The sequence below is a fragment of the Lathamus discolor genome, chromosome 4 (genome assembly GCF_037157495.1).
Source record: "Lathamus discolor isolate bLatDis1 chromosome 4, bLatDis1.hap1, whole genome shotgun sequence".
Classification (NCBI taxonomy): domain Eukaryota; kingdom Metazoa; phylum Chordata; class Aves; order Psittaciformes; family Psittacidae; genus Lathamus; species Lathamus discolor.
The window spans coordinates 4,463,047-4,483,735 of record NC_088887.1 but is presented as its reverse complement, the minus strand read 5'-3'; the positions used below and the strand labels follow the sequence as shown (position 1 = coordinate 4,483,735).

The following is a 20,689-nucleotide window of genomic DNA, read 5'->3' as shown; positions in this document are numbered from 1 at the left end:
GCATCTCATCAAGACAGTGATGTTCCAGGTGAGAGGGGGTACACAGTGTGATGCGCAAGAAAAGACAAAGAGCCAACATGTTTCCTTGTTTTGTATCTAGAGCATGTTTGTGTCTGGGGGCAACATGAGTCAGATTGACTTTACTGATCTATTAACTGGAGCATTGCCTGTAAAGGATAACATGTTAAGAAACTGCAGGCTCTTTTTAACTTTTCATGCAATCAAAACAAACAGTAACTAAGGTTTCAGTGGAAGATGTGTCGTCAAGCAAATGTTACTGTAGCTTAGAAAGCCAGAGTTCTTGTAAAATGTTTGCAAGGTAGTGCACCTGATTTTTGTCCAAATCAAATGAATTGCCCGCTTTAAATTCCCATTTTTACCCAGTTTAATGATCATTATTAAGTCACAAAAAAAGTCAAACCTGATAACTGATCATCATTAAGTAACAGTTAAAAATTAAAGAGGCAGAATTCTACTTCTAAAACCACAACATAGGAAAAGCCATGTAATAATGAAGCGCATATACAAAACCTTGAAGGCAAGAAAGTATTAGAGGGAGAAATTAAAACATTCACCTGATAGTGAAGTGGATGCACTCCTTTTTCTAAAATGAGTAGTATTCAGATCTTTGTCAAATCACACTGAGGTGTTTTTAAAAAGCTGATTTTTGGTCAAAAGAGCCAAACTGGACAACTTGGTTAACTTCTCCTTTGGAAATATCTGTAGAAACTCTCATTTAAGGTTTAGCATCTCTCATTTCAGTGGCATTATAATGTACAAGATGACATTTCTCTGTGTCATGGTTTAAACAAAGTCACACAGCTCGTTCACTCCCCACCTTCTTTCCCTCCCTCTACTCCTGGAGGGACGGAGAGGAGAATCAAAAAGAATGCAACTCCCACGGGTTGAGATAAGAACAGTTTAGTAACTAAGGTATAACACAGATCACTGCTGCTACCACCAATGATAATAATGATAAAGGAGATAACAAGCGAAGAGAATACAACACCTCAGCACCAGCCATCCGATAACTCCCTCCCCATCCAACCAAGCACCGACCGATACCTCGTCCAACCCCGCAGTGCCCTAACCTTTCTGGGTAACTCTCTGTTACCTCCTGGGCATGACGTGCTGTGGTATGGAATACCTCTTTGGCTAGCTTGGGTCAGGTGTCCTGTCTCTGCTTCCTCCTGGCTTCCCCTCCTCCCTGGCAGAGCATGAGGCTCAGGAAGTCCTTGGTCAGACTAAAACATTTGTGTTATCAGCTCTGTTCCCAGGCCAAAAGTCAAAACACAGTGCTGCACCAGCTACTAAGAAGGAGAAAAATAACTGCTACTGCTGAACCCAAGACACTCTGTTATGCATGCATATCTACTGAGCATAAATGAGAAATAAAAGAGAAAGCACAGCTATGGGGAATGGTTTGCAGTGTGGCAGATCACATTAGCCAAGCAACATCATCTCTACAAAAAGGGAATTCCTGCAACCTACTTCCAGACCCTAATCTTCCATTAAAAATATTACTGGAATATATCCAGCCTGGCTATATTTAATTTACCAGTGAATTACAGTTATAGCAGAATAGTCAAAAGTAGCTAAACTTTTAGAAAAGGTAATTAATGTGTGGAAAGAAAGTCATAGCAAAAAAGTTTATTTAGTGTCACCATGAGAGGTGAACAACTTACAAGTAGTAGCATATAGACACACGCACATCGGTATATCACATACAAAAAGCCACCTCAGGGAAACATCCAGCAGCCCTTTTGGACTGAGCATACAAAAGTCTGTGACTTGTCTTATGTCTGATTTGTTATCAGATTTTATCAAGAAGATCTAACATCTAAAACTTCACACAGAGCGAGGGATGAAATGTACCACAGCGAGTGAAAAGAGTAAAAAGCTATCTATTCATGTTATATGGGATTTGAGAAAGAAAAGCTCTAACAGAGTCAATCTCACAGCAAAGAACATTTTCATTACCCAGTGGTTAGTTGAAGGCAGCCTGGTCAAACAGCTACAGATTTATTCCTGTGACTCAGAGGCTTTTATTCCATGCATGTATGTGGGTTTATGTTAGATGATTCCATTGACTTCTGAAGAGTTACCTTGGATTACACTGATACCGGTAAGATGAGGTAAGCAACCTCAAAAAAAAAAAATAAACCCAATAGTGCCAACACCAAGGTTAAAAAAGCTCAGGACTTCAAGAAACTGATGTTGTGTTCACAGATATATTTTAGAAGCCTGGTTGCAGACCCTTGTACAAATACTGTACTAGAAATCTCTCCGTCTTGGACCTTTTCAACAAGAATAAATCTGAATACAGAGCTCAAAAAATGTGACACTGATTGAGGAACAGATTCCAGACAGGAAGCAGGGAAAACATCTCCCACTACATGATGATAGGGTGTAGAGTTGTATAGCATAGATTCATTTACTTGTCAGTAATAGCTAAAGTACCAAGACAGGAGCCACCCTGTAAGGACCCCAGGAATGCAGCATTGGATTGAAAAGAAAGCATAAAACAAAAGAAAGCTGCCAAGAGCTCTCTGAATATAAGGTCATACAAGGCAGTTGTAGATCACATGAGCCTTCTCTGGCAGAAATAAATTTTGCCATGTTTTAAAGAACTGCCTGTTTTCCCATTATTGTCTGGTTTATAGCCCTGATGTGTTTCTGTTGGACCCTCTGGCTTGAGAAAAGAATAAGAGAGGTTTGTTTCCTGGCGCTGCTAAGGCATGCTGGAAAGGAGTCTCCACTGAAACCTATTTGTAGTAATAAGTAGGAATTGCGCTCTGGTAGATCTTAACTAAATGATTCTAGGATAAATGGGATTTCTTGGGTGATGCAGTATTGACAAAAGTGTCACCAGCCAGAAGTATGCCTGTGCTTATGTAGAGGCAACAGTGAGGTTTTAGGATCTCGGAAACATACACAGCAGCTTACATCTCCAGGAAGTTGTCACTTACAAACATGGGACAGCAAAAGAGCTACTACCACAAAGCCAAACAACCTGTGGGGAAAAAATTGCTCAGTTACTAATCTCTTTGGTCTACACACAGTTGTTAGCTTGTTCAAAATCAGCCTTCTTTCTCCGCAGCAAAAATACATAACTTTTCTATAGAACCTCTACAAATGCAAAGTTGCAGGCTTTCTTGTTGATGCCCATTTGCTTCATCTGAGGTTGTGACTTTTGTGGGTGAGGTGCAGATGTCTGTGCTGTCTTAGAATCAACATAATGTGTCACAGATCACTTCATGTGAGAGGTATGAAGCTCATAACGTATCCAGTGATGGAGATAATGTATGTTTCTCGCTGTCAGCCTCTTCCGTCTGCTTCCTCAGCATCCTCTACTGTTCTGCCTGCTAGTTTGCTAGCGTGTAGCCCCAGGCTTTTGAGTTCTCAGAAGCAATGATTTTAGTTGCTAAGGATGCCAGGAAGGAGAGCACTGCCATTCAGCCAGAACAGAATGAGAGACATAATTATGTGCAGTGACAGCTCTCTGTAGCCCTCTTTGCTAAGAAGGCAGGAGTCCAGTCCCTCACTCCATTATCCTGCAGACTAGAGTTCACCTCATGGGTTACTTACTACTAGATTGGAAAGCTGCATGGTATTTAGAAAGGAAAGTTCAAAGCTGCATGAGTCAGAGCGAGTTCCTCTTTTATTCTTTCACCATGTCAGATACCATAGGATAGCAATTTCCCTAAGTGATATTTAATGCTAATTACTTCAGGGTCAATGAGCTGTAACCAAAAAAATCTTTAATAAGGGGTTCCTTGTATAAGGCTTATAATGAGTATTTCCTCAGACCTATTTCAACTCTTCATGTGTCTGTCCACACCTAGCCCACACTAGCCCGTATGCTGATGTTCAGCTTTAGACTTTTATTTTTTTGTTACCAAATATCCTCTCATGAGATCTCACCTGGATTATTGTGTTCAGCTCTGGGGCCTCCAACATAAGGAGCATGTGGAGCTGTTGGAACAAGTCCAGAAGAGAGCCGTGAAGATGATCAGAGGGCTGGAGGACCTCTCCTGTGAAGAGAGGTCCTGTGAAGACAGGCTGAGAGAGTTAGGCTTGTTCAGCCTGGAGGAGATAAATCTCCAGGGAGGACCTTAAAGCAGCCTTCCAGTACCTAAACGGGGCCTAAAAGAAATCTGGTGAGGGACTTTTTACAAGGACTTAGGGGGATAGGACAAAGGGTAATGGCTTTAAGATGAAAGAGGGTAGATTTAGATTCGATATTAGGAAGAAATTCTTCAAATGAGGGTGGTGAGACACTGGCACAGGCTGCCTAGAGAAGCTGTGGCTGCCCCATCTCTGACAGTGTTCAAGGCCAGGTTGGATGGGGCTTTGGGTGACCTGGTCTAGTGGAAGGTGTCCCTGCCAGTGGAAGGAGGGTTGGAACTGGATGATCTTTTAAGGTCCTTTCCAGTTCAAACCATTCTGTGATTCTATGTTGTTTCTATGAAATATTTCTCCTGCTCATGCAGAGAGGCTTGACAAGAGGCACATGTAAGCCAGCTCTCTTCAACACGACAGCCCTTTCTCTGTGCAGTGTGCTTCTCTCAGTGCCTTCCCTCTGTCCTGTCAGGTTAGAGCTTCCAAAATGACATCACAGACCTGTAATTTGAACTCACCAGTCCAAATCTGTGAAAGCAAAACTACGTTCACTTGCATTTCGAATTGCATGTATTGCAGATGAGTTTGTCTTACCTCCCTTTTCCCCCTTCCCTTTGTCACAGGGGGCTAGGACTTATTTGTTCTTTCTCATAAACATAAACAAAGAAAGAGCAGGGGTTTTCTTTCTGCATAGAAGACAGGAATTTGAGGCTTTTAGAACTGGAATGAAAACCAGGAGTTACTGAGTGAAATTGCACAGCTCTTTTCTTGCAAAAGCAAGACCAGATATTGTCTTTGTTTCTTTTGTCCTTCAAGCCGTCGCAGTAGTACCAGTCTTCAAATATGAGTCAGACCCATGGGAGAAGATAAAAGTAATAATTTTGAGTGGCTTTTTATTTATCTTTGAAGATCATGAGGTTTAAGTTCTTAGTCTTGTCTCTGGTGTCCTGAGGCTAGAACTTTGTAAAGAAAGCTGAAATTCTGATATAATCATATGGCAAAAGGGCTCTCTGAGCTTTGAAGAAGTTTGACCAAGTAAGAAAAGAAAAAAATCACCATTTTGCAAACACAAGTTTGGGCGGGCAGTATTATTTAAGGAGAAGGAGCAGTCCTTTTATTCTTTCCCTAGAATATTAACAAAGGTATTTACAAGGTCAGTTGTTGTTAACCAGTGTGATTAGAAATACACTGCTGGTGATAAAAACAGTTGGTTAACATTTACACAGTGCTTACTTGGAGGTACTGTAATATTTACAAAAATACCATGTAAATTTAAGTGTTATAAATATGTACATTAAAATACATTAAATATAAAATATTATTAAATGGATGGTTTAAAAATAATTGTTATTTACAAAAATATACGCTGCTTTTTTTTTTTTTCCCAGTTTGCCAAATGTTCACCAAATTATTTTGGTCAGAAAAAGAAGATAATCAAACTACACTGCTAAAACTCTGCTGCTATTTTTACATCAATTAGTTGCTTTCGCAAATGTACTGCTGTAAGTTTATGGAAAACCAAACTTAGTTTCCTACACAGCTTCTAAACTGGTTTTAGCCATTTGCTAGGGAGAACTCTGTGTTGTGGAGTTCCTCCTGCTGACATTTTCCCATTCTGACCAGAACGTTCTAGAGTGTAAGTAAACAACAGAGGTTGAAAATGAGAATGGTTTTGTAGGCTAATACTTGGATGACTTCTCATCCTGATGAAACACCTGACCTTCAGCCTCTGCTGCAGTGCATATTTAAGTGTTCTTTGCAAAGTGGACAAGTACTGGCAGAAGGGATTTGGGAAATGCCGATAGAGGCAGCCCTGCTTAATGCCCTGGTAGTTAGACATTGCTCAGGTGGAGGGGTGATGTGGGTACAAATCTGATAAGCAGAGAGGGAAGTTGAGCAGGGATACTACAAAAAGTTGAAGCTAACTCATTTATAAATTTTGATTCTCCCTGCTTCGTTCTATTTACTTTTGAGTTTGCTTTTCCAAAGCGAAAACTGCAGTAAGAAGTCCAATGAGAACGTTATCAGAGAATTTACAGTTTATGTCAATTTTCACTATGAATATTGGAAGTTTGTTAATGCTATTCTGTGTATTCAACAGGAAACCTTACACCAAGTAAATTTTTGACAGCTGGTATGCACTGTGCATTTGTGGCCTTGAAAGAGCACAAATAACATTTTCACCATTTAAATCTTCATTATTAAATTTTCATTATATGTGGTACCATTTTTCTGCCCATGTGTCTCAGTTACACCTATGCGAGCACTGCATCCATGCTGAAAGCTTCCCATAATGACAAGCATTTGTTGTAGTTCTAAATGAGAAAGGAACAAGACGCAGTTACTAGTTTTGTTGACTTCTCACTTTTATGCGTAGTCTAGTTCATTGACAAATGTGTTTTATTGAAAAGGCTTGAAAGTTTCTGAAGGAAAAAATATATATCTATATCTAAACTTCTGGAAGATCCTGCCTATGAATACACTGAATCCTAGAATGCCACCACCAGAAAAAAAGTGTTGAAAAAAAATGGTATGTCTGGTTCAATTTGGTTTAAATTCCAAACATCATCTGTACACGTTTTTTTCTTAACATGGGAAGGCAGAAGATAAATAAATGGGAGATTCAGTCCAGAGGAAGATCTCTTCTGCTGTCTTTTAAGAAAATGGAGTAGGGTGTTGAATTTTAGATGCAGCTACTTTCTTCAGAGTTCTTTCTCTACAGAAAAGCAAAGCATTATTAATGGGAAACCCAACCAATCAGGCACTGATTCCCAAAGGGGAGGCCATAGGCTTCTGTAGACAACTTTTGCTTTGTTAGTGGGAAGACCGAGATGAAATCTGTGGGATACAGTTCCGTCTCTTATTTTATTAGCTGCATAGAGTGCAAAGAGAGAGATGAGGAAGTAATCTGCAGCTGAGAGCATCTGTGAGTAATTCTTAGCCTACTCACTTCAAAAACTTTTACAGTTCACAAAAGTGTAATGGAATGAGGAAAGTCTTATTAACCCGAAATAACTGCAGGCTTCATCAGAAATTGGGTCTCATAAGCAGAATAAATGAATCAGCCACCCTCACAACATTTGAAAAGCATGGTCTGTCATTACAATTGTCTTTTGCAAACTGTACTGACTTAGTTTGATTCTTTACATTCAAAATGACCAGCCAACTGATACACAATGCCTTGAAATTATTATCATTATTATTGCTACTTATTTTCTATGTGATTTATACTTTCATACTTAGTAGATGAAAAATACCTATGTTCTGTAATTCTCTAATAACTCACGTTGTTTTCCTGAGTTTGAAGTATTTTCATAAAAATAATGAGCATTGACATTCCACATGGACATAGCTTCCCTTTGCTATGTAAAATCAGTTAAGATTTATTTTTAAGGAGTGCACATGCATCCCTTGACTCAAGTAACCTCCTGCCAGAGTAGTAGTGTTAACTCTGAAATAGTTAATAAGCCTGTAAATATAAAGATTTGTCTATAATACGGATGTATGTACAGATATATTTGTGTGGTATATATATGTGTATATATTTGTGTGATATATATTTGTATGATATATATATGTGTGTGTATATCTCCACATGAGTACACACAGCTCAAGCTCTTTTTTAGCTATTTGCCCTGAAAATATTCAGATAACTTCCACACAATTACGAAGTCTTAGCTTGTTATATGAGTCAGTTCCAGTTTACAAGGCAGACTAACATCTGGTACAGAACCCTGCTTCATAATGTGGTGTTTTCAAACCCACATTAGAGCATGTACAGGTGAGAGGGGATTTGCTTTTCTTCTTGTTGCTGTTTCTGGAGGAAGCACCCAAATGTCCTGTATCCCTCTGGCATTCCTATGAAAAGATACCAGAGACACATTTGACTCTGACCTCTGTTTTCTTTCTTACTCTGGAAATGCCTGAATAAAGATCCAAAGGTTTTTTTACCTTTATCTGACTCAGGCTCAGACAGAATTTTTTAGGATTTATTTGGTAAAAATGTTTTTGGTTATTTTAAATACAAAATCTGTCTCTTCGTAAATCCCTTGTTACAGGTGGGAGGCTCCCTGATCATAAATACCATGGAAAGCTCTACACTTGCACAGGTTTTATCCTGCCTAGACTGAAGTTCATAAACCTTGACAAACCAGCATAATGAAATCCTTTGCTTTCTGGAGACAAATCAATATAAGGTGCTAAATGATGCCATCCATTGTAACTTCCATTGTCCTGAAATCAGGACACAGTCAAAAATATAAACCCTGTCTTGCCTTAGTCTTCTGATGGTAAAGTTGAAACAGATTCTTTATCAGTTTCAGCTTACTGTGGAGAAACAGCCCTTCATAGAATAGATTTGAAAATGAAAGATTTTGCTTTACACATTCATGGAATTGGAGCTTTCATTGTAATAGGATTCTGTCTGTCTTAAAAGATGATTTTTGTAACAGAGGCAGAAGCAATTACATAATGTAGTACACTCTCCATAATAACACAACTTTATTGGAATTTAAGTTAATCACCATAATTGTATGGTATGTACTTTATTAATATTACAGTATGCTGCATTAAATTACTATAATTTTATTAGAAAATTGAGTTCATATTCCCTCTCTCAGAAATGCCGGTATAGGTCATAATGTTAAAAAGATGTTTGAGAAGTGAAGACTGATTTTAAACTGTTTGTACTTCTATAAAAGACCGGGAAACTTTCCCTTACAAATATAACTGTATGACTGTTACACGCTTACACTGTTTCAGGGATTTTGCCATAGAAGATTAGAAGTTACAGCTAGTCCATGTGTGATGTTCAGGTATTACTCATGAAAGATGAACTGCACCAAATGCACATTCACAGGGAATATCTTCCCCTTTCTTCCAAGAAAATCATAACCCAGAGACATGAACAGCGTGTAAACAGTGCTCAGCCTTTCAGCTGTCTCTCTCTCTAGATGTATATTCTCTCCATGCATAGTGCTCTGGAATGTCTGCACAAGATTTTACATGCCACTTGTTCATAGAAAGAGACGAGCTATAGAGAACCTCTCCCTTGAAAGAGCATCATCATGAAACATCATCCTGACTTTTAAGCACGCGATGTCCTCACCAGATTTTCTGACTCAGTCTTGGAATCTGTGTTGTCTTTGTAAATCAGTCTAATTTATTATGTAATTACATGCCTGCACATTAAGTATACCTTTATTTATCAATGATTCAGCAGTTATGTGGACTCTGTAGAGGGAATACCTGTAGAGACATGGAAATATTACTCAAGAAATATCTGCTGCTCATACCCTCTGTCTGTTCAAGTTCAACAGTATTGCCTCTAAAAGAATGTCCCCATTGCTTTCTGAGCTCTTTTCTTATATTTGGTGAGGAATAAAAATACAAACAGTGACCACTTGTTCAGCAATGGAGAACCAGTAATGAAAAACTCTTGCATTAGTGAGGTAACAAATATACCCTTTGTGTTTTCTTCATTGCATTTGTGTATCTACTTAACTTTTTAGTTAGCCTTTTTAGCTAAAGCCTGCTCAGAAATGTTTCAAGGTAAGGATACAGTTAATCCTCACTGTTTTGCGTAGAGTACCTAAAAAGGACAAAACAGAGTATGAGGATTTTCATTTCATGTTATTACATTGTTAATTACTTCTTTAAATCAAAAGTAACGTATCGATGTCTGGTATCTAAGATTACAACTATACCTGAATATATGCTTTCCCAAAAGTTCATCCAGCAAAATTCAGGGCTATAGGAAGACAGTTGACAGTGTACAAAACTGGACCTATAGTGGAAGAAAGAATTTAGAATGTAAAAATGGCATCTGTAATTGGCTGCTTAAAAATAAATGTCCGAATAAAATCCTACACTTTTAAAAAGTAGAAGAGATTAAAACCCTGTGATAATCTTGCTGTAAAAGATGTATTCCCATGGATAAGGGAAAAAATACCTAGGGTTTCTTTCTGAGTTTAAAAAGCAATGATAATAAAAGCATAACTATGTGTGCTTTCAGCTACCAGAGACCAAGGTGGGAGCACTAAAATTGACAGAGCTCACAGATACTATTTTATGAAAGAAAAAAGATTATTCTTCAAGTTCTGAGTCATTTGGTGCAAGCTAGAGGAACGAAATTCGGCCTTCTTAAAATCATGTTACAGAAAATGTTGATGTTGGGTTGTTATTTCCCATCAGGCTTTGGAGTTAATTGTGTCAAAACCATATTTCTATTCTATTACTTGAAATAACCACATGTTTATAAAACAAGATTCAAGGTGCAAACCCTGTTACTAATATAATTAGTGAAGATGAATCTGGTGGCCAAATTTATGTGATCTTTTTGATAGCGTTTTATTTTTGCATATAGGTACTCCAGGCCTGGTGAAAAGAGTACAACATATTCTGCTGACAAAGGCTGAAGCCTCATTTCTGCTCCTGCATTTCGATGGATATCAAGAGCTTGGTAAGAACAGATTCATTTGAACCCCCTGTAGCTGCTCCCTTGATTTCAATATAGATGCTGTTATAAGGCTTAATGCTGTGTTTTAAAAGCCTGAATGCTGTGTTTCAAAAGCCTCATGGGATGCCTGGGGCTCTGCTACAAACCTCTCTTTAGCCTGAAATGGGACCCAGTTAAGGTAACTTGTTAACTCTGAAAGGAGCTATTTTTTAGGGTTTTTTAATTTAAGGCACATCTACACTTCTCAAATAACAACTATCCAGTTTGTTTTGGGGTCCTTATTTCATGGCTGTCTACGTTGAATAAATGTTATTTCACTCCTTTCCCACTGAATCACCTCTAGAGTTTGAAGTCTAGGCAGTACCAGCACAATTTTTCCTCCACCCGCTGAAGAGATTAATTTAGAACGGCATTGATTAGATGGCAGATTTAGCTCTGCCGGTCGTATAACGTAGATGTGGTCTAGGTCTCTCATGGTCCAGTGGGCACCAGTTCTACCTAACGAACTAAACCAGAGCCGTTGCTTCTAAAATAGAATCTCTTTTTCTGGGCCAGGATCATTATAACATTTGGCTATGCCAGATGATCATTTCTCTTAACAAGAACTACTGGGAAGTTTAATCTTTCACTCACTGTGACAGCGTGTTGCAAATGCCATATGTTTTATGGAAGAAAGTTGGCGAAGTGCATGCTGCGTCTCTCCTGTAAGGTTGCATCTTCACTGGTTATACTAGAAAGTTGTATGGGAGCCCTGAAGGTAGCAAGTTTCTGTTTGGTTGTACCTTTTGTTCCTTTGTTTTTGTTAAACAGTACATAGCATACACAGAGTATCCCATTAGGCAAACTAAAAGTGTATTGAAAGACAAGACACTTTATTATTAGTGAAAAGAGAAACTGGTTTGTGTCATCTACTTATAGCGGATGTTGTACCTACCTGACTCATTTATCTTGCAGGAAACACTCAACAAGGGTCTCACATAATTGTTATCCCAGTATAGGGTTACCTGAAGGTTAGCTATTCTAAGCTACTGAAATTACAGCATAGAGAATAACAGGCTTAAATAGGAGGAGTTTTCAGCACCTTAAAGCTTGTGTTTCCTGTCAGATTTTGAGGAATAAAATACTTTCCAGTTTTAAATAATCAGCAGAACGTTTAGTGTGTTCAAAATATTTTACTTTCTCAAAGTCTTTAAAACGCCTACCTGAAAAGTCAAACATAAAACCTTCAACAAGAAGACTGAATGTTAGAAAACAGGCATCGGTATTATTTTCATAGTCTATAATACCTTCAAAAAATCACAACTTTTACTACTATAAAAGAAGATTATATCGGTTTTGAACGTGTGGTTGCTGATTTATTGAGGTATCATGCTATTTGTATTTTATACTGAAATGTCATTTAAATTGTGCTCAATATGAATAAATTTGTTTTCCAACACAATTAGGAAATCAATTTGAACATTTCATCAGAGTGAGGACATCCTATACTTTTTATACAGTAGGAACCTGCATGTCAGGTTGACCTGCCTGATTCTGATTCATATTTATGTTCTACAGTATGGGAACAAAGGGGCAAGACCAGTTTGATTGGCATTTTAGCAAAATTGCTACATTTACCTCATACTTTTTTGTGTGTGTTTTGCTACAACACACAGCCTAGTCATTTGGGGAGGCATTTCCAATCTGTCATTAAGTAAAGCTGGCAGAACAGTATCTTCAGCACTTAATGTCCCTTCTCACAATTACAGATATATTACAAGAAGTATTAAGTAAGTATCTGTCAAAAGCCCCAATTTCATCAGGAGCTAGAAACTCAGAATGCCATTGCTGCCTGTTTTGTTTCACCCATAAATCTGGAAACTTTTATGGGAAACAGATCCTAGGTATGAGAAAAAAAATTACAGGTACACTCCATGCATGTACATTTTGTCCTTTCCATTTAAAAGTTGATTTGACACCTTTCTGCAAAACGCCCTTCCACAACCCTGCACCCCAGTTTTGTAGTAGAAGGGGATGTGTAAATCCTGATCAGGTAGTTCTGGGGTTTCCTTTCAAATTTTGATCTTAAGGAGCATGCATTCTCTTTACAATGTTGCTTTTAATATTGACAGTAGAAAATGAGCGGCTCTTTAAATAGGCATAAATATAGTCATTTTTTAATTCAGGAAGAAGCATGCTTTTACTTGTTCTTTGATTTAATGTAGTCAATACAGCATCAGCATTTGGGTTAAAAATATCCAGTGCACTCTGCCCAGATATGTGGAGATAATCAAGCGTGAGGACCTTGGCCTTCATTCCGTAAGCCAGTTAGAGTAGAAAAATACAATGTTTCCTGAAAAACTCTAGTTTATGACAGGGTAGATCCACAAAAGAAATGGGGTGCCTAAATTCCCAGTTACAATTCTTGCTTTACTGCCACCTCCTCCTATACTCTGCACTAGTCTTCAGTGTTTAATGTTACAGATTCTAAGACTAGAAAATCCACTTCTGGACAGATATGCTGAAAGTAGTGGCAGTAGAGAAAGTCCATGTTCCCCCAAATCCTGATGAGTCTGGGAATCTCAATACCAAGTTTATCTCAGAATACATCAAGATCCATAGACTCGGTGTCCCTTTTTCTGTCTTATCAGAGGAGCTGCTCAGATTGGGATCCTCAGAACTGCCCACAGGACTAGTGTTCGCACAAAAATCTGGTCTCCTGTTTCAAGTCCTGTGCTGGTATCTGCAATGTGTTGATACCCCATTAGGCAGGCACAGCAGCAGAGCTCAACCCATCTGCAGCCAGGATGACAGCTCTAGTCACTGACAGACAACTGCGTTCAGTTTGCTATGATATCTTTTGGGGTGTGGGCTGACAGGATCTCAGGAGCAGTTCCCCAGATGAGGATCAATCTAGGTCATTTAACTTTTGAAGTATAAATGCTGTCTTTAAATTATAACACATTTCTCTGCATAGTTTTCCCTTTAATAATTGAATAACAGGTGCTGAATGATCTGGTTACATCACATAGGCAGCTGAATTAGGCTAAAAATAGCTGCTAAAGAAGAAAATGGTATAAGGAGGGGAAGAAAGATGAGAATTAGCCTTTCAGATGGAAATTGTGCTTTTAAATTAGATGCATGATAGAGGATGACAGAAAAGTGATAGAAGCCGCAATCCTTGCTCACATTCCTGTGGACTTCAAAGGGATTTTTCCCCATGTGAGAACTGCAGGATCAGACATCCTATCTATACTTGTTTCTTTCAGCATCTGGCTCTTGCATGTGTTGTCAGGAGAGCTTTTCTCACCGTATGGGGCTTGTGAAACACATTTAAAGCCCTTGGTAGCGTTCAGTCCATTGCCTACTTGGTTGGGCATTCCTTACACCTTTCTAAAAAGTGCCACTGCAGAGCAAAGTTTAATTTGCACTTTAATGTGGGAAAAGAAGTCTTCCTTTTATAGAACATTTATTTTACAGCATTTGCTTCTTAAAGCAGCTTTGAAAAAGTAAAACAGAAAAAAACCCGTGGCATGCCCCATGCTGCCTCAAGAGAACTAGAGCATGGCCTTTTCACTTACTGCTGTCAGACTGGGGCTCTTCCATTTCCAAACCTCACTCAGCAGCCTGAAGCCAAAATGGTCTTTTTTGGAAAGCCTGCAAAACTTCATCCTTTTCAGGTCATGGGATGCAGGGTTACTTTTGGGCTCCTCTTTCAAACTGTGGAAAAAAGATTTACCGTTCTCTCTTCAGGTCTGCATGTCTGGAGAAAGATGGATCAGCTGCCATTAAAGATACAAATGTTGCTGTGTAAAAAATATATCATCTGTCGCTCTGTAATGAGGACCTGATTTCACGTATATCCTCTAGCTATTCTAAATACTTGTCTAGATTTTGTGCCAATGCGCAGCCTGACTCAAAGGCTTTTTTTGTATGTTTTCCATTGCTGCATTAACATTGGAGAAGAGGCCTGGTGAGTCCTGAAGAAAGCTAATACAAGTGCTACCTGTAAGGCACTTCGATCATTTACCCACCACTGTTTTCTACAACACTTAATTTCTTCTAAGTGAGGCTAAGAACGTTCCATGTCAGGCTGGGGCAGGTGGTCAGACCACTATTCACAAACTCATCTTTATGTCCTCCATACGACATGGTACACATTCTCACTGCTGATGACAAAATACAGTGCATAATTTGTCTGGATTTTGGACTCAAGTTCTTGTCCCGCTGAAGCTAAATAACACTGAATATCACAAACTCCAGGGTAGGAAGAGCAATGACTCTCTGAACCTGTTTGAGAGCAACATACTCTTAACTACTGTCATTATTTTTAGATGAATATAGTAATATATAGATGTATAATATATAGTAATACATAGTGAGAATGTGAAGATACAGTTTTCTTTGCTAATCAAAACATGCAAAATCATCCATTTAGCCACTTTTCTCCCTGCTGAATCTTGCAATTCAGAGAAGTGGATTGAAGTTGAAAAGTTCGTTCTTGAACAGTCACGGTGTGCATGTACCAGAGTTATCTGGAAGGGTTGTGTTAGTAGCTCGCGTTCAGTTTAACACAGTATTTTTGAGGGAGAAGTCCTAATTCTCCTGTTGTAATTGCGAGGAGTAGCTCTGGTAAAAGCAATGTTGTGGCAGCTTTAGGCTATGCTGAATGAGCAGGAAGTATTATGCAGTAATAAATGTTTTAATTCTGTTGCTGGTGGTTGTTTAGGGGGTGGGGTTAATTACAGCAGATATGCTAAATATTTAAACACTCTGTGCATTTATTCCCTTGCTATAATGCATGGTTTCCTTTAAAAGATAACATTGGTCATTGTCCACTGCTCTTGTTTTGTGAATATCTGTCAATAGAATTACAGAACTGTGTTTTTGTATCACCTGACTCTTCTGCAGACTAGAGCACCTGAGCATCTCCAGTAATCTTTTCTTTCCATTTATCCTCTGGCATTCTACTGATCTAGTTTACATATTGCCTCTGCCCCAAGTAATTTGAGATGCTGAGGGTGAAAATCATGATACAAGACTGAAAAGAAATCATTTGGTTAAACCTCTAGGTGGCTATCAAAAAATCTTGTCTCAAATACTTTTCCACTTTGCAAAAATGAACAGAACTTCATTGTGACATTCAGCTTTGATCAAATGTCATATCTGGGATTCCTTCTACACAGCAGTGTTTTTATAATAAGAGCTATCATATGACTGCAGCTAACGCTTTAAACTAGTATTAAAGGAGCGTCTGTGAGCTGGATGCTTTTCACAGTGGATAGCATATCTTGCCATTCTTTGGAAGAGGGAAGTTTTAACCTAACAGTACCTTCGTAGGGTACACAACTTCCTTCTGACATAGAGTTCCTCTGTGGCCCTGAATAAGTCTCAGGCTGCCTTGATTTTCTCTAGATTGGCTTATCTTTAAAACAGAGATAATGATACTTTTCCCTTGAGGAGAATGGAGTTCAGATAATTTGGGATCGGTTTTGTAAAACTTCAGAACGCATGACTTTAACAACGTGATACAAATTTACCTGTGATTTTAGTGTTCTGTTAAAGCATGAGATGCTTTACTTCTCTAGTGTCTTTTTTGTTAAATTATATACTGTTGTTCATAATAATCATTCTTGCCCTGCTTCAAAGATAACAGAGGGAATCCGTTGTGGTTTTTTAGCAGGCAGCCTCAGCACTGATGTCTATCCTGGTTTCAGCTGGGATAATTTTCTTCCTGGCAGCTGGTGCAGTGCTGTGTTTCGGCTTTAATCTGAGAATAATGTTGATAACATACCGGTGTTTTTCTAATCGAGGACTTGGTTTCCCATGCTCTGCCAGTGAGGAGGGACACAAGAGGTTGGGAGTGAGCACAGGCAGAACAGCTGATCTCAACTAGACAAAGGGATATTCCACACCATGGCATGTCATGCCCAGTATATAAAGTGGGGGGAGTTACCATTAAGGGACAGATCACTGCTCGAGTGGGGCTGGGTATGGATCAGTGGGTGGTGAGCAATTATATTGTGTACCGCTGCTGTTCATTGGGTTTTTTTTTCTTTCCCCTTTGTTTTATATTCTCTCACCTTGTTATTTCCCTTATCGTTATTATTACTAGAGGTAGTAGTAATAGTTTTATATTATACTTTAGTTATTGGACTGTTCTTATCTCAGTCCATGGGGTTTACAGTCTTTCAGTTCTCTGCCCCATCCTGCCCAGTGCAGGATGGGGAAGGGGGGATGGTGAGTGAGCGGCCGCATGGTGCTGAGTTATTGCCTGGGTTTAAACTGTGATAATAAGACATCGTAAAGCTGAGGAGGAGGATAGCACTGTAGCAGGCAGCCCGAGAACAGACATTGCGGTGGTTTCTGCTCATTCATTAAGAGAATTACATCTAGAAGGCACATGGCTGTTTGTGACTTGCCTTCAACATGTGAGTTGATCCATTTATGGTCTTTTGGCCACAGTTTTGACTTTTTTTGTCTAACAGTCAGAGACCTGTGCACTTCAGACTTCACTATTCTTATACGTTGTTTCCAAGGTAACATATTTTTAGGCCACAGATCCCAGTTTTGATAAATGAAACTGTCATGCCCCCTTTTTTTCTCTCTTGGTTTTCTCTTGTAAGACTTAGCGTTCCTGGGGTTCCAGAGGTGCACTGAAATTATATGCCATACTGTCTTCCAGAGATTGCATTAGCATGCAAAGCAGACTTTGTCTGAATCAGTACTGTAAGGGAAGACTGTGATCCAATTTTCTTGGGTACACACTGAGATAGCTTTTCCCATCGACCTCAGTAGGCTTCAAAAAGAGCACACGTAGAAAGACATTGGCCATCCGCAAGGGTGTAGGTTTAAATGTCGGTTTTATCAGATGATGAGCTGTCTTTTTGAAGTGGTGGTATTGCCGAAGATAAGATGTTAGACAAATGCTTTAGCTTACAATTTAGTGTAGTCCAGTGGCAAATCAGTGTCATAAATAGTAACTATGGTTTCTAGAGCCATTTTTCCATTTTCCCAGTTCATCCTGGTAGCCACCTATAGATCTAGAGATCGCAGCAGACTAACAGTGGATGCACCAAGCTGGAGTCACTTGCCAGATACAGAATTTTCAGCTTTGCTCACGAAAGTGGCACACACCTCTGCCACCACCCTGTCATTCCTGCTTTCTTTTATGGCTTGCAGCCGTTGTGGAGCAAGAAGTGACGTTTCTTTTATTTCACCCTACTGACATTTGAGTAGATCAGCCTCCAGACAGTTTCTGTGGCCATACCTTCTGGCACACTGGAAATGCTTTACTATGGGAGATGAAGTGTGTATCTAAATTCACTAACCAGTTAATTCTACATTAGGAAATGAAATCTGACAATAGAAATTGGAAGACTATTGAGCAAATAATTTTTAAGGAATATAGGGGATAAACTTACATACGTTATCTAACACAGGGAGAAGAATCAAGAAAACGATTGCAGGACATCTATACCAATTGCAGCTAGTTTTGCTTTATACCAAAAGCCATGGCATGGGGCGGTAAGGAAGAGCTCAAGCTTGTTGTTCTGAGAAGATTAGTCTTTTCTGGAAGAACATCTAGCTGCCTGTGTGCATATGGTCAAAAAGAGAAAAGATTAATCATTAGTGCTTCCATAGGATTGTCAGCCTCAGGATCTCCTACTGTTTTCAAACTTTAATTAATTCTTGCATTACCTTGCCAAGATAGAAAATAAAACACTGTCTCCAGATTGCCGCATCATCTGTAATTACAGTATCTCCTCCAAGGCTGCGTACCAAAACAGGTCCCAAGTCAGTTGCTGACCCCAGACTTTCTAACTGAGAGTTCTTGCTGAGCTCCCACAGCAATAGCAAAGCAAAGTTAAAAGTCCTGCAGATGTCTGGTTGCACTTTATCAAAAAAGAGCGCAGAACCTACAGAAAGTGGGACATGAATAAACTGCTGTCAAGGCCACCGGCTTCTGCATTTGGAGATTATACTCCAGACTCCCTTATAAAATCTAATATTTTAAAGCGATTTAAAACTCCGGACTTCGAGTTTGAATTCCTCTGTAAAATACATAAAATGATCTGGTTTGTGGGATGGTGATAAGACTGCATTTTTTTCATTGTCAGCTACCAAGAACTTTCTCAGGTGTGAGATCAGGCTATAAAGCTGTGGCTGTTCTTTTATTTTTAAAATGCTTTCAGAGCTAAAAAACCCCACAAACCCCCAAAACCAAAAAACAACAGGTGAAACCCTGTTAGTATAACATTTATTGCTTGAGTTTCTTTCACCTCCTATACCCTTTCAAATCATCAGGGGCTCAGACTCTTGCTGATTAGCATTCAGATGCGATATTCATTATATTTTGAGGCTGAATTCTGACAGTAGGTGTACATGCAAGAATTATGAGCTTTGTTCTAATGAAGAATTGACTCCAGCCGCAACGTGTATGAAATACTCCCAATTCCTTACTCAACTAATCATAGCATGCTTTGACAGAACTGTGTTTCACAGGTCTGAGATGTGGTCTTAGTACACCAAGACCTATAAAGCAAAGCAGTCCTGGTGGGGACCCATATATTTCAGACAAAGGTGGCTAAATATATTCCTTTTTGCTTGTCATAGATATTCCTGCACTCATGCCAACTAATGCATAAAACAGTGAAACCACCAGTACGACATTTTCTGTAGAGTTGTATGATTTCATAACTTCTTCCTTGCCCTTATTTACACTATAGGGCTTTTTAATACATCTCATTTTACATTGCTGTTTTCCCTGAACTGCTTACTGACACAAAGCACAATATCTGTAATAAGTTCTTACGAACTTTATCTGGATCTGGTGGCACCTGGCAAGCAGCCCTAGAGTGAAACAGTTTTCTGAGTGACAGTGATCAACATTTTTATCACACAAACCTCAGTCAAATTAGCTATTTTAGACCTGTGGAATTTTCCACAGAAGCTTCCATCATTACATCTCACCTGGCTCCTGTAACTACCAGTGTGGACTGGATGGAAGGCAAGCCTTGATCTGGCCGTGCATTCACCCACCATGAGCTAACATTCTCAGCGGAAATGACAAGATTTTATTCCTTGGTGGGATACTCCCCTCTCTGTCTCTGCCTTTACAACTGAGGCTACTGCCAGGGTCTTTTCCACAAAGCAGTTTTCATGTGAGTGCTGGGCAGCATCATAGATGTTTCAGAATTAATAAATTGACCTGTTGTGTTTGCTGTTGTCCTGTAAACCAAAAGTCTGAACTCAGCTAGAACTATACTGTCCATCCCCACTCCATTCCCTGCGAGCTCATGTTCTAGATTAATGCCTTCAAATGTAACTAACTAATAATTACTACATTCAGTTTATTTCCTCTTGCTTCTGTTTCACCTTTCAGAAATGTAGATGATGACAGCAGCATACAGAGAAAGTAAGTGTGCTTCTAGTGGAGCAGAGAAAGGCTAAATAGCCTCTCTGCATTAACTTTCAGCATTTACCTTCCAAGTTAAAACCTTCTGTATTGTTTGAAAAAGTGTGAAAACAGTGTTTAGGTTCCATTTCTGTCATCCTCTGCTGCCATACCATGGAGAAGTTGTGTGCCCTTTCACTAAACTCATGCTCTTCATTACGACTGTCACTTAAGTAATTTAATGAAATTAATACAGTCACTCCTCTGTCCCCTTGTTTAAAGAGAAAACTGGTTGTAAGAGGAGCTGTTGCATCTGGGGTGCAAAACCTCTTTTAGTTCTCTACCCTTTCTGAAGCAGGGAGGAGATCCAGGGTTTGTATGCTGCTCACCTAGGAGCTGGTGCTGTTTTGTAGTTACAACAGCCAACCTAATGACTAAGAGCCTTTCCTAAGAAGAGGTTAGTGTCTAAATACGGGTGTTGTTCGTCTGTAATTAAAGCCACACCTTTTTGCAAAAGTATGGATTTAAACCTAAAAATCACTAACATTCAGGCCTTTGTAAAAGCCTAGGTAAGAGAACTTGGCAGTACTCCTCATCTTCTGCATACACTACAGCTGCTTTCTCTTTAGGCTGCCACTGCTTGCAGAGGTTTTGGAAAGTATTTTGAATGTTGTTTTCATGTGTAGGCAACTGATGCTGATTGCTTATACAAAATGCATTAACAGAGATGTGTA

At 39.1% G+C, this 20,689-nt stretch overlaps 1 long non-coding RNA gene across 3 annotated transcripts in view; it reads left to right on the top strand.

The window, feature by feature from the left end:
• The window catches only part of LOC136012937 (uncharacterized), a 274,847-nt gene that overhangs the window by 214,468 nt on the left and 39,690 nt on the right, over positions 1 to 20,689 (top strand). For all 3 annotated transcript variants that reach the window (XR_010612084.1, XR_010612085.1, XR_010612083.1), the window contains exon 7: positions 10,487 to 10,582. This is a non-coding gene — a long non-coding RNA (uncharacterized LOC136012937). The remainder of the gene's footprint in view (positions 1 to 10,486; positions 10,583 to 20,689) is intronic.